Source organism: Megalobrama amblycephala, linkage group LG13 (genome assembly GCF_018812025.1).
Source record: "Megalobrama amblycephala isolate DHTTF-2021 linkage group LG13, ASM1881202v1, whole genome shotgun sequence".
Taxonomy (NCBI): Eukaryota; Metazoa; Chordata; class Actinopteri; order Cypriniformes; family Xenocyprididae; genus Megalobrama; species Megalobrama amblycephala.
The window spans coordinates 32,155,195-32,169,981 of NC_063056.1; the positions used below are offsets into that span (position 1 = coordinate 32,155,195).

Sequence of the window (14,787 nt, forward strand, 5' to 3'; positions counted from 1 at the left end):
TGAGTAGAATTTGCATTCACATGAACTTCCAAGTAAATATACTTTTTTACAATCAAAGCAAAAACACTGACTTATTCCTACCCAGAATAGCTTATTTGCTATTAAGTGATAACCAGTATACCAATAGGTGAAATGTGGTACTGCACTTTGTTTTTTCTTTGTTATCAGGGTAAATATTAAAAAGAGAGTTGTGTGTATCTGTGCCTTACACCGTTAGCATCTCTGTGTGCAGAAACATATAGTGCGATTTATTTTAGTGAATCAGTTTGTTTGAACGTTTCAGAATGCTTTCACCTGTGTAAAGTGTGAATTGTTTTAGTGAATCGGTTACTTCATACTGTTCAAAAAGCGATTCAGTTGAGGAACGTGTGATTCATTTTAGTGAATCGGTTCCTTCAGACAGTTCAAAAAGCTGTTCACCTGAGGAAAGTGTGATTCATTTAAGTGAATCAGCTCCTTCAGACTCAAAAAGCAATTTACCTGTGGGAATTGTGATTCACTTTATTGAATCGGCTCCTTCAGACTGTTCAAAAGAAATGTGATTCACCTGAGGGAAGTGTGATTAATTTTAGTGAATTGGTTCCTTCAGACAGTTCAAAAAGCTGTTCACCTGAGGAAAGTGTGATTCATTTTAGTGAATCAGCTCCTTCAGACTCAAAAAGCAATTTACCTGTGGGAATTGTGATTCACTTTATACACTTTGTTCTTTTAAGGGAATCAGTTCCTTCAGACTGTTCAAAAGTGATTCAGCTGAGGGAAGTGTGATTCATTTGAGTGAATTATGACATTATGACATCAATGTACCGCGAGAGTGATTCAAAAGCATAAGGAGTCATATACACTCTAAACGCTCTCGCAGTATTTTGATGTCATATGCCGATCGGTCTGTGCAGCGCTGATGAATCTCGAATAAGCCTAAAAGCAATTCACCTGAGGGTAGTGTGATTCATTTGAATGAATCGGCTCCTTCAGACTGTTCAAAAAGCGATTCACCTGAGGGAAGTGTGATTCATTTGAGTGAATCTGTTCCTTCAGACTGTTCAAAAAAGGCTTGTTCAAGATGCATTGGCACTGCGCAGACCAATCGGCGTATGACATTAAAGTAGTACCGTGAGAGCAATTCAAAAGCATTAGGAGTCTTATGCTCTCCAATCAATCTCGCGGCACTTTGATGTCATATGCCGATATGTCTGCACAGCGCCAACGCGTCTCAAACAAGCCTAAAGCTATTCACCTGAGGGAAGTGTGATTCATTTAAGGGAATCGGTTCCTTCAGACTGTTCAAAAAGTGATTCACCCGAGGGAAGTGTGATTCATTTGAATGAATCTGTTCCTTCAGACTGTTCAAAAAGTGATTCACATGGGGAAATTGTGATTCATTTGAGTGAATCTGTTCCTTCAGACTGTTCAAAAAGTGATTCACAAGAGGAAATTGTGATTCATTTGAGTGAATCTGTTCCATCAGACTGTTCGTAAAGGGATTCAGCTGAGGGAAGTGTGATTCATTTGAGTGAATCTGTTCCTTCAGACTGTTCAAAAAGTGATTCACATGAGGAAATTGTGATTCATTTGAGTGAATCTGTTCCTTCAGACTGTTCGAAAAGGGATTCAGCTGAGGGAAGTGTGATTCATTTTAGTAAATTGCTTCCTTCGCACACTTCAAAACTTTACTATTGATTTATAGGCTATATTAAAGTATAATGTTAACAAGTAAGATCTTTGTTGTCTTTGTGCCAGATAAACAATGCTCTGAATGAAAAAAAAAATACATTTTTGAAATATATTCAGATTTGTGTATTCAGTTTTGAACTGATAAAGTCCATATGAAGATGGAAATATAAGGTACAATAATGCTCCCTATAATGTCAAATTGTACATTGGGGCTCTTGAATGTCCTTGCTTGCTGGTGTCCATGTTTGCCATTAGTTGTTGGGTTGCCTGAGTGGGGCTCAAAAATCGGCACACTACAGATTGTGGATCAGACTCTGAGAAATAGGTCGGAGTGCCAAATCCTACATGCTTTCAGCGGCAAGCAGGGCTGATCCCTGGCTTCAGATACAGCATTCAATGAATGTGATTGCTTTTCCCTATACTGATTAAATAGAGATATGGTGTAATAACACACAACCTTTTCACCTCACTGTCTGGTTATGTGTAGCTGAAGCAATGCACCAAATGTTGAGACATCACTCCCAGCCAACATGAATGTTCTCTGAACATTCAAAACATCCAGATTTTTAAACATTTTATAAACATTTTAAAAACATTATGGGAACATGAACGTTCTTTGAACAATCTGAAACATTAGATGACTATCCAACTAAAACGTTTTAATCAACAATGTATAAATAATGGGTTTGAGCTAATGTTTTGAGAACACTATAAAAGACCAGATAACTTTGAACAAAAGTTCTATTAATGTTACTGGAAGAACATTTGTTCTGAGAACATTTGCCTAGCCTGGAGGAAAAACGTGTTGTTGTTTTTTATTTTTCGTATTCAATTTTGTTTTAAAGAACAACTGGGTTCGTTAAAACACAAAGCCTCATGTTGATTGAGACTCTTGAATGATTTCTCGTGGTTGCTATATATACAGTATATATAATCATTCTAATATGCTGGTTTGCTGCTTAATTATAGATATATTATAACTGTAGATATCCACAAATCATTTTCTATGCTTGCTTCATTCATGCAGTCTGTGACCTTTGACTTCTGACAGTAAAGTAGAAGAGCTCCTCTGTAAAACTCCTGCAGTGCAGCATCTCCTTGACATCTTTCTTGACATTTCCATTGTGTCTTCAGCCATCAGCCATTTTTCTGTGATGTTTCTTCCCTACTGTTCCCAGAGACACACTGTTTCTCCCAGCGGGAAGCTCTGCTGTGATGAACAGATTTTGAACAATTGTAGGCCTACTGCTTTTAACAAACTCACATGCAAAATTATGAATAATAATTCTTATTTAGGCAAGCATGACTTTATTTTACACATCTCTTGATTCCATTTTCCCCCAAAAAGGTTCTTATTCACAATCCAACACTGCATATATCCTGCAAACATCCCCTACTTCATTTCTAGGCCTGACGAAAGACACGCAGAAGAGAACGATTTATTCTCAGTAACAGCCTAATCTGAAGCCAGAACTGAATTTCAGCACACGTTTTCCAGCAGCCGTGTGAGATGTAGCTGTAATTGAGATAACAAAAGCGTTCATGAAAACCCATTTCCCATTTGTGGTATCTGTTCATCAGATATGCTGGGTTCACAGGAAACCGTATCGGCGGTGTAGGAGTCATATCTCTGATGGGCATCGTTGGCCTCTGCTGGGCGCTCGAAGCAAACGGCCGGTGCTCATATCTCCCCCACCTGATTTCCTGCCAATATTAATTTTGCCCTCAACATGTCCATCCAACGGCTCGGGGGATTTTCAGCTCAATATGGACTCCGCCGTCTTAAATATTCTCTTCAAATGTAATGAAAAACTTCAAAGCCCTCCATCATTTCTCTTTTAAATCGTTTATCAGATGTGATTTGAATCGCTCACTGCTTGAATTTCACAAATGCTGCATAAGAATTTATTCATGCAAATGCAGAATTTATTCATGCAAGGTCTGCCTGGGTTATTGTTGTTACTTTAAAGTGATGTTTTCTAGGTTAATCTGTCTACAAAAAAACATTTATTTGTGTGTGTGTGTGTGTGTGTGTGTGTGTGTGTGTGTGTGTGTGTGTGTGTGTGTGTGTGTGTGAAAATGATTCAATGTTAATTTGCTATAAATTATGTAATATATATATATAAATATTTTTAACAAGAAAAATATCTATAATAAATATCTGAGGGGGTCTGTATGCCCCCTTAAAATTGGTATGTTACACCTCAGATGAAATTTATAGGCTATTTGATTCACTGTAATAAGAAATATTTTTTAATTATTTATTAATTTTAAATGCCAAAAACATTTTAATATAAATCCAGTCCTGTTATTGAATGATTATCCCAGACGTAGCATTACCTAAAATTTTGACACTCCGGAAGTGACATCATTTGGACACACTGTAAAACCGAACAGTGAAATTAATTAAATTAAATGAGTTTGTTTCACTCAAATAATAATGAAAGTTCATTGTACTTAATAGAAAAAAGTTGCATGAACTCAAAATGTCATTGTAGTAAGCTGAACTTAATATGATTGAGTTGAGCTGCAGCAGATTTCTAATTCCCAGCATGCTTTGCGTCAGACCATATAAATAACTGTTGAAATTAAGTGTTATTTTGTGTGTTTTTGCACAAGATTAACATATGGAGATATAAGTTAATGTTTAATGTTGTGTTATGTTGGGATTCAGGGGGGTTCTGTTATGTTAGTTTTGTAGGGTTACCACTGTGGTGAAGAGTAGAGCCTGTGGTTAGGTTGAGGATGAGCTGCAAAACATGTAAGACCACATATGTTGTTTGATTACATATATGCAAGTATGTAATGACAGTCTCTCTGATAATTATAATAGCATGTGTTATTTGCTATGTAACATTTAACTAAGATCTGAATGTGATGTTTATGTAAATTAACTGTATGTAATTAAGATTATGATGAGTTGGGAAAGGGATGCTGGTGATGGGATTGTTAGTGAGAGACACCTGTGCACCACATTGGCCTTGATCCGCTTCCATGGCTCTCACCCCCGCCCCACTTGTCACAAAAATTTTAAGTTCTACCAGCTTTAAAAAAATGAGTTAGTTTACTTAAATGTTTTGAGGTAATAAGTTTCCTCAAATGTTTTGAGTATTCTGAACTTATTGGGTTTTACAGTGCACTTTCTGGAAGGCATGGGAAGGTGGGGGCAGGCCCGCTCAAATTTCTGATTGTTTAAAATAAAAATGCTGTCTTTCAAACATTAATTGGTGGATTCTCTGAACTGTGCTGCTGATATTATGGACATTTATAATATTTGCCCTTAAAGACTCCGCTTTGTCATGTTAAAGGTAGTTCCATGGTTTGAATTATAGCCGCCATCTTAAGCTTTTTCGAGATGCATCAGTGACATCAAAGTACAACGAGAGTGATTCAAAAGCATAATGAGTCGTATGCTCTCCAAATGCTCTCGCGGTACTTTGATGTCATACACCTCTCTCCTCTCCACCTTCAGCTGGTGTGTGGTGAGCGCACTGGCGCCGTTGTACTGTGGCTGCCGTCGCATCATCCAAGTGGATGCTGCACACTGGTGGTGGATGAGGAGAGACCCCTGATATGATTGTAAAGCGCTTTGGTTGTGCATATGAAAGCGCTATATAAATGCCTCATTCATTCATTCATTCATTCATTCATTCATTCATCGGTCTGCGCAGTGCCGATGCATCTCGAACAAGCCTGTTCATGTATCCCCATTCAATGTGATAAATAGCTTCAAAATTCACCTCTAAACAAACCTTCAGTTTGTAGTCATTTTGATAATAAATGTAACACACCTCTATAGTTGAGAATAGCTAATCAAAATTAACCTCACAGGGACTAAAGTGTTGTGCTTCAGAAACAGAGAAAAAATCTCTTGTGTGCTTCATGAAGCAAACACGTGGAAATGTACATTTTCTCTTAGCGAGCCATTATCACATTCATGAGAATCCTGACATTTGTGAATACGTTGCCCTTTCTTATGCAAATAGCTCTTTTTCTTGCTTTCTTCCCTAATATGTGGATATGAGGATCATGTGACTACCAAAGTATCTGAGAGACATGTAAAAAGGGGCACTATTATCTAAGATGGTTTCTGCTGAAGGTCATCGGTTTCTGTGGCTGCCATCTCAACCCTGCTGTTCTGCTGTCAGTCTTTTCATACAGATAATGGTGACCTCTCAGACATCAGCGCATGTAGATAAAAGGGGATACGGACCCTAGAGTTTTGTTACAAAACCTATGGTTCCATGCAGAACCTTTAACATCCATGGAATTTTTCCACTGCAAAACAGGTTCTTTATAGTGGAAAAAGAATAGTGGAAAAATGTTCTTCAGACAAAGTAAAAAAATGTTCTTTTAAAGGGGACATAGCATGAAAATCCGTCTTTTTCCATGTTTAAGTGCTTTAATCTGGTCCCCAGTGCATCTACTGTACCAACCCAGCAAATTTGAAAAAGGACAACCCAGTAACTTTGTTTTGGTAAGCCTTTCTCTGCAAGCATGTGAAAAAACGAGCCACTCAGAGGGGATCTTATTAAAATATTACAGTCCGTTAATCTGCACGTTTCCACTCACTGCGCTGTAAAAAAAAAAATTCGCAAGCGAAAACAGTGTACCAGTTCTAAGGCCATGGCAAAAGTTCAAGCAAAGCATGCTAACTGCTCTGTCGTTGGCTGCACAGACGAGCACAGAATAATATTTAGAGTCTCTATAGATTGGATAGCCTGTAAATTGACCCTGGCAAGCTCAATTGCTAAAAAGGTGCATTTCTGTCCGAGCGGTATTTTGGAAAAAATATTAGACCATTCACAGCATTTGATAGCAATCATAAACATTAGTCTGGTGTGTATGGCTCTGTAGGTAGGCTTACGCTGTTTATGTGGGCATCCATACGGGTTTTGCACCAGTGATTAACATGACGGCACATGCTAGTCGATGAGTTGAATCAACTTCACAGCAACTCCATTTAGAAACGTTCAGTTGTATTCTAAAAGTTGTAACTTCTTCCTGAGTCTCTCCATCAGTGTCTGACTCCAGTTTGAACAATGTAAGGCTGATCACCATTACTGACAATCGTCATTTTGGCTGCGTGAGATTCTCCAGCTTTGTTGTTGTTGAGCAACTGAAGCAAGCTCCACCCTCTTTTGGAAAGCAGGCAGTTCATTTGCATTTAAAGGGACACACACAAAAACAGTGTGTTTTTGTTCACACCCAAATAGGGGCAAATTTGACAAGCTATAATTAATGATCTGTGGGGTTTTTTTAGCTAAAGCTTCACAGACACATTCTGAGGGCACCAGAGACTTATGAATCTTTTCATCTTGTGAAAAGGGCATAATAGGTCCCCTTTAAGTATTTGCCTATTTAAATCCAAACAGTGACTTTTTTGGAGGGCTGGGCAGTGTATTTTGCAGCCTATTGTTTAAAATTGACTACACTGTTAGAAAGTGTTGGGTCACCACTACACTAAGGTTCTACAGTATACAACCATATGGTTCTTGACTCGGTTTCAGAACCTTTATGCCAAATAGGTTCTACAGTAGAAATGTCTTAAATGATTGCATAATAGATTCATGTTTAACTTGATATTGCAGTTTATTTCTAGTGATAAAGTATATTTATGAGCTGTTTAATTCATTATTCAAAACTGAATTAAAATTCTAAATTAATTAAAACTAAATAATTAATTAAAACTAAATCCATAAAATGATCATGGGAAGCCCTAAAAGGTTCAAAATAGAGTATGAAGCACCTAACAGAAGCCTTTAAGGTTCTATATAGAACCATTTCTTCTAAGAGTTTATAGTGTCGTGGTACAAGCAGCTATATGTTCAAATATCTTCCCATGTATAGATAGCAGAGTAGAGGATGCAAACACAATTCATCGCTGGTTTAAATCTCTCTCTCTCTCTCCCACTGACTCTCTGACTTATTTATGAGAGCCCACCAGGGTGTTCATGGGAAGGCATCAGAGGCATCCGTCACAGCTCTCTTGGTATCCACACAGCACCCATCGATTTCCACCTCTTGCGGCGGACACTCGCCATCAATCAGTATGGTAACAAGTCTTCATTTCTTCTGGGAAAACCCATTCTTTGACTTCCAATGGCTGATGACAACAGACAGTGGAATAAATTTTAAAATTAGAACAGCAAACTAGAATTTGTCATACTGCTGCTAATATCAAATGACGTCATGCTCATGATTTGTATTTAATTACATCAATAAAATTTGCATTTGATTTACAAAACAATTATCTATTGCTTTCATTTTATGTAAAAATGCAAATGTCTCAAGCATGTGAACACTCAATCATTTATACTTCTCTCAAAACCAACATATGAATGCAAACAATTTTGACCTTAAAAAAACAGAGATAATTCCGTTAGACCCATATCAGTTTAACGTGGTTTCATCTTCTCTTCGACTCCAGCTCTGAACAGCGAGTGGATCGAACAAGGCCGGAACAGATTATATTACTGCATTAAAACACATTATGTAACACATCTACAGTCATATTCATATCAGGAAAAGGTGAAAAACCTTTAAACCAATCGTCTTGGTTAGTAGCTCCATTAATCTACATGAAAGCTGCAGTTTGCAGATTAGATAACTGTGGACAACTGTCAGAAATCATGGGGTTTTCAAGAACATTTAAATGTACTTTACACACACACACACACACACACACACACACACACACACACACACACACACACACACACACACACACACACACACACACACACATACATTGGGTTTTCATGTTTTATGGGAAGATTCAATAATCTATCTATCTATCTATAAGCTATTCTATATGTTTATATAATGCAATGATCTTTTGATAATTTTGTACTTGAATTTGTTTCTTATACAGGAAAAACTAACTTGCTGGTTGGAAAAAAAAACATTATTATTAAACATAATTTCCTGTGTAGTGACAAAAATGATTTGGTATGATCCATTCCTCCCCCTTTCTCAGTGGATCGGTCTGTATTTAGAAGGTCAGATTACTCTGCGTGCGTCTCATCCTGCGCACAGATGCACGTGTGTCTGGCTGCATAAACTCATCACAAACATTCGTGTACGAGAGACCTGGGACATGGAGAGAGCTTCATTTTAAAGAGTGAGTCCTATCATTTATGTCTTCTCTGTTTCTTGCATTTTTAGGGAAAGATGCTGCATTACCTGCATGCTGTGATACAGAAAGTCTTTGAACACCTGGATGATACTAGTAGTTAATGCATGCTGATGTTTATAAGTGGTAAGACTGATGCATTTATAGAGACTGATGGGTGTTGTGGGTTTTGCATGGTGTACAGATACTGAACATAAATAGATAGACATAGTTGCTGTCTATCATTTGGAATTTTTTCTTTTATTTGTTCTTCCAAGTTTTAATAGTGTTACAACTCTGTGTCAAATGACATAATACAAACACAGTTTAAATTTACTTAGATATTTATATTTAGTAAAAGTAAAAGTAAAAAAAAAGAAAAAAAAAGAAAAAAATAATGATAAGTAAATAAAAATGCCTTTACTCTCCATTTACGTTAAGTAAAATATATATATAAGTTTATATATATTTAAATATCTGTATATTATTATTATTATTATTATTGTTGTTTTTAGTTCATTCAGTCTCTTTTTTTCCCCCTTTTTTTTAAAGGTAATCTCCTTTAAAGGTATGATAGCTGTGACAATAATTTCCCTAAATTATTTTCCCTAAATTCTTGCTGTGTTTTGAATGATTTTACTCTTGATTTATGCTACAAAAAGAATGAAGATCCTTCTTATAAAAATAGAACATCTTTATAAGCAATGTGTTTAAATAAGACTGTAGTTCAATTCAAATATGGATGATTCATTGTCAGAATGATTTTCCCTGAGAGCGGCTCTGTGTCTGAAATCAGAGATGAGCACTGACTCAACCCTTGTTGAGAACAGAATTGCATGTTTTTATTTCTTATGGACACTTAAAACTTCTTTAATCAGTACAAATGATGCTCAAAAGTACAAATGTTTCAAAATGACTTTAAATACCCTCTTCATGCACACATCATTGAGTTCAGAGTTCAGATATAAATATGAAAATATGAGAAAATATGAGCAACAGATTTTATTCAATGTTAAAGAAGGACATGTGTGTAATCCACCTCATACTCTAGGGGGAGCTCTCTATCATAGATTTGCTTCTAGAAAACTTTTGAGTTTCAGAGAGAATCAAAAGGCAGCCTGAGACCTTGAATCTGTTTTTTGTGTCATCATAGACTAAATATTGAACAAGCTGTCCTGAGTAGGGACTTTAAATGTGCCTGATATGTATAAAACATTGAATTATTTTAAGTGCATAGAAAACTCTCTGCATTTTGCTCTGAAGCAGTCTTTGGAGAAAAATATTTTTACTTTTTTTTTTTTTAACTAACTTGCCCAATTAACTGTGTCCTAGTGCTAGTGTTGCATACTGAAATGAAATGTGACACATCTTTCACATGATTGTTGAGAACAGTCTTTACCCATGGTAAAATCAATGTAAAGTGTATCCTGTGAATATTAAGCGGTACAGTTTAATATTCTTTGACATATGAGTTCAGAGAACCGCAAGCCCATGAGGATTTGATTTATCTATAATGAATAAATCCTTCCCCTTTACTCCTCAGTTCCTACAGAACATAGACACTCTGACAGTCATGTTTCAGATAATACATTTCACTCTTAATAAGAAGCCTCGGCGTGGAACAGCAATCAAAGGTGCTCGTTTTATAGCTAAATTTAAAGATATAATTCTTGACAACTGTTTCCTTTACTCGTGACAGTAAAAAGTGACAGCAGCTACAACTGTTCAAGGCTACAGTGTCATTGGCTCCACTGTCTGGAAGATCAGTTTTGAGATTTCCTAGAAAACACAGTTTATGTGCTATACAGTAAGACGTGTATCTGATTCAGCTAGGTTACTATGGCATAAAGACCATTTTGATTTTATGTTCTCCAGCGATACTTATTAGTAACAAAGACCTAAATAACAAAATAATAATAATTATTACAATTATTTTTATTAAACAGGCATAAATATTCAAATACAGTATATACACTATATGTACATATCTATGTGTTTTGGTTGATTTTTAAAAAACATCGCTCTTTATTGCAATTATTCATTTATTTTAAAATGTAATTTACGCATGATCCTTCAGAAATCATTCTAATATGCTGATTTTCTGCACAAGAAATATTTCTTATTATTATCAATGTTGAAAACAGGTGTGCTGCTTAATATTTTTGTGGAAAATGAGAGTACTTTTTGTAACAATGTGAAGTATTGTCACTTTTGATCAATTTAATGTGTCCTTGCTGAATAAAATAATTTTCTTTCTTTCTTTCTTTCTAGTTTATTGTTAAAACAATGTCGACTAACAAATGCACATACTTTTGTTCTGGCTTCAGATGCCAAAAGCTTAAAAAGCTTGAAAGTCATTTTCATATGTGATAAATGTCATCATGTCTTTGCATGCCATTTATTTTCTATTTTTCTAATTGCACAGTGGACCTTTTAGTGGATCTCTTAGTGAAATTAAAATTCAGCTCTATTCTCTTTGAAAGAGAAAGTCACATGCAAGAATGAACATCATGACAGCTTGTCTCTCTCAGATTCGTTCAAAATGAAGGTTTCACTTCAGTTTTGACGGATCACTCATTTACAGCAAATAATACTGAAAGGTTTCTAATTAAATCTATGGCTCTGTTCCAACACCAAGTGAGCTGCCTTGCAAGAAGAAATTTCTCTCACTTCGCCCTCTTGGATACAATGGCTGTGTCCGGAAGCTTACAAATGCTGATTTTGGAGGATGCATTCTAAGGTAGGAAGGTATCAAGGCACATCTGAATCCAATGTTAGGTTTACTTCCCGTCTCCTGAGATGCCTTCATCTGATCAATTTTTGAAGGCAAAACTGGGTCCCCCAGTAAAAATCGCATTCCGGAGGGTAAAATCTGCATTTTTTGGTGGGGTTCCCCTGCTAAAATTTGCACTCCTGGGGCTAAATATCATATTTTTGGGGTCGCTTCAACCCTCGGACATGAAAACAGCCCATGGCAACAGTGTTAAAGTAGCCCAATTCCGCAGGAAAACTGCAGACTTGGCAACACTGGAGTGGATTCCTAAATACCTCTGATTGGCCTTTGTGTTCACACGCTCATCAGATATGTCTGTGATTGGCTACAATGATCAATGCATGGGAGCATTCGAATTTGAAAGCGTTTTGAAAGTGGGAACCTATCAGCGGACCGGTCCACTGATAGATGCCTGCTTTTAAACATGACGCTCGGTGAAAAACGTCATTGATATTTACAACATGTTTGTGAAGCATTTATCATGGTAGCTAATCACAGACGTATCTGATGAGCATGTGAACACAAAGGCCAATCAGAAGTGTTTATGAATCTGCTCAAAGCATCATATTTTTAAAATTTCAGTACCGACTGTACTGATCGCAGTCGGTACTTTTGGAAACACTAATTTCTAGTGAGAAATTACTATTGTAGTAATTAAATATTTGCTTAGTTGACCAAAGCTTGCTCTATTTTGCTGTAGATCATTAAATCGCTACACTGCCGTGTTGGGTGTAACGCGTTACTAAGTAACGCATTACTGTAATGAAATTACTTATTCACTGAAAAAGTAAAGTAAGGGATTACTGTACATTTTTAGGTAATTTAATTACAGATACTTATAATGTACTTGCGTTACATACTGTAAATTAGTTCAACGGTTCTGTTTAAATCAATATTGAATTTAAAAATCTAAATGTGTCGTCTAAGGTATAAGTGAACGCTGCCTCTTTAAAATCGTTAGCTGTAGTGCAGTTGCGCGTGAGTTCACAGCTTCGCACCAGCTGGCTGCCTAGTCGCTGTCTGAAGATGTCGGCAGAAGCGAGTGGTTGTTTTGCAGAATGGAATCCAATCCAATTACTTCACTTTTTTGACACAGGTAGGCAAGAACATTACGGTAAAATGTAAGCTATGTCCTAGGGAGAAAAACTGTGCGCGCTGTCTGAGAGACGGTCTTCAGTCAGTGCGCTCTCAACCAAACCGCACACACATACTCTCACAAGTGTCAAATTTTCGCGGTTTATTACACATAAACGTTCAAATACACACACAGTTATGTCAAAATGCCCGTCTTGGCGTATATTCGCGTTGGTTATGTGAATGTGAACAGCATGTGTAACAGCATATTGTCTCCGTCCATTAGGTCTTAGTGACAGCAGCCTGTAAAACATGCTACTGTCTGTATTAACTAACTATTGGCTGTCTGTATTATAAATGATAATCAAACAACAAAAGAAAAGCTTTAATAAGGATTAATCTATATTTAATTTATACAGTTATGACTATGCAGAGTTATTTTTTTATTTGATTATTCAATTTCTGTGGTATTTTTACTTGCTACTATTAGACCTACTTGGAAAAAAATATATTGTTTTATATATTGTATTTTTATATATTTTTACTGTGGTATTGACTTTGGTATCGAGTATTGTGCACTTTTGGTGGTATTGGTACCGACTACTAGATTTTTGGTATAGTGACATCCCTATGTTACAAAAAAAAAATGTAAGTATTATAGAGTAAATAAAAGTATTATAGTATATGTTTTAATAAAGTTAAAATGTTTTAAAAAGCTATAAAAGGCTAAACTATTTCATATTTGACTAAATTATTAAAAGATTTTCCTCTCTATTGTCTATCCGGTCAAGGTTTATTGGGATTTTAATAAGTAATTAGTAAGTTACTTACTGAATAATTAAATTACTTTTCAGACAGCGTAATTAGAAAAGTATTTTAAGTACAACATTGATGATGTAATTAGAAATTAATTACTTTTTTGAAGTAACTTACCCAGCACTGCTCAGAAGTCTGTCCAAAATCAGTTTCATGAGTTACCTTCAAAGGCAGTGAGGCAACAAGTCAGCTATAGCTAAGTTTTCGGACGCAGCCCTTATTTCAAATAGCTTGCCGTAATGCATTCTGGGATTGATGCATATCTATGAAAGATGCATACAATGCTGCCTTTTATAATTTGGCTAAGATAAGGTATCGTAATCATGCTACCTACCATTTAGAACAGACTTAAAATGCTGCCTGCATACATAGTCGGCTCACTAGGTTTTGGAACAGAATCACTGTGTTTGTGTTGTTTTTGTTTTGAACACTGCAACAATGTTTTTTTCTCTGTCTCTGGCATTATAGTGAGCTCTTGCGTAACAGAGTAAATCCTAAATCCAAAGAAGCCGGTCGAGTCCTCCAGGTGGTTGGAGCTTACAGGTTCAGTCTACAGTGATATATCATACAGCCACACTTCATTTATGAATTAATAGTGCGCTTACGCAAACTAGTCAATGATTTATGGGGCAGACGAAAAAAGCTGATATGTCAAGACTTTAAAGATGGTTGTTGTGTGGGACTGCATAAAAATGTATTACGTATGTTTCTTTTTCATGAGGAGAAAATGTCTAAGCTCTAATATCACTATCAGTTTGTTAGTGATAGCACTGCTAACTAATGCAGTGAACATGTGCCATTAGACAGCATGCATTGCAATAATTTTACCATTGATAAGGAGTTCTTAGGGATGATGTGAAGCTTTAACAGTGTTAAAATCATTGTAACATACGGCATTGGAGTGGCATATTGTCTGCAACAATATTCAATAAATAAATTAATTAATAATTGGAATAAAATATTTTGACACCAAGTAATACAGTTCACTAAAATACATTTTGTGTCATAAGAGTAGCCTTGAAAATGAGAGGATCTCTTAAATACTAAGAGCACACTGATCATTAGCTCACAACTTGAACAGCTATTAACTCACAGTTTTCAGATTGCATAATATTTAATAGTTATTATGATAATCAGTTTATAGTGCTGGAGTTCCAGTGAAAGCTTAAAATCCAGAGTGTAAACAGAAGTGAAGTGCCAGCTCTAGATTAGAGAGGGATTTACTCTTTTAAGCCCTGGTAACACAGTGACTGACCCCTGCAGCCTGGGCTGTCATGTGTTACTCACCTGTTGCATGCATTTACATGTGAAACAGTCCACATTATGACAGCATTTGAGT

The 14,787-nt window shown here is 36.2% G+C and overlaps 1 protein-coding gene across 2 annotated transcripts in view; it reads left to right on the forward strand.

The window, feature by feature from the left end:
* The first annotated feature begins 8,669 nt into the window (after positions 1 to 8,669).
* The window catches only part of oxr1a (oxidation resistance 1a), a 180,453-nt gene continuing 174,335 nt past the window's right edge, over positions 8,670 to 14,787 (forward strand). The window contains exon 1 of one of the 2 annotated variants that reach the window (XM_048154020.1): positions 8,670 to 8,794. The gene's annotated coding sequence lies outside the window, so the exon portion shown is untranslated. Of the gene's footprint in view, positions 8,795 to 12,600; positions 12,655 to 14,787 lie in introns of those variants that run through there. The other variant, XM_048154021.1, reaches the window with a different exon arrangement.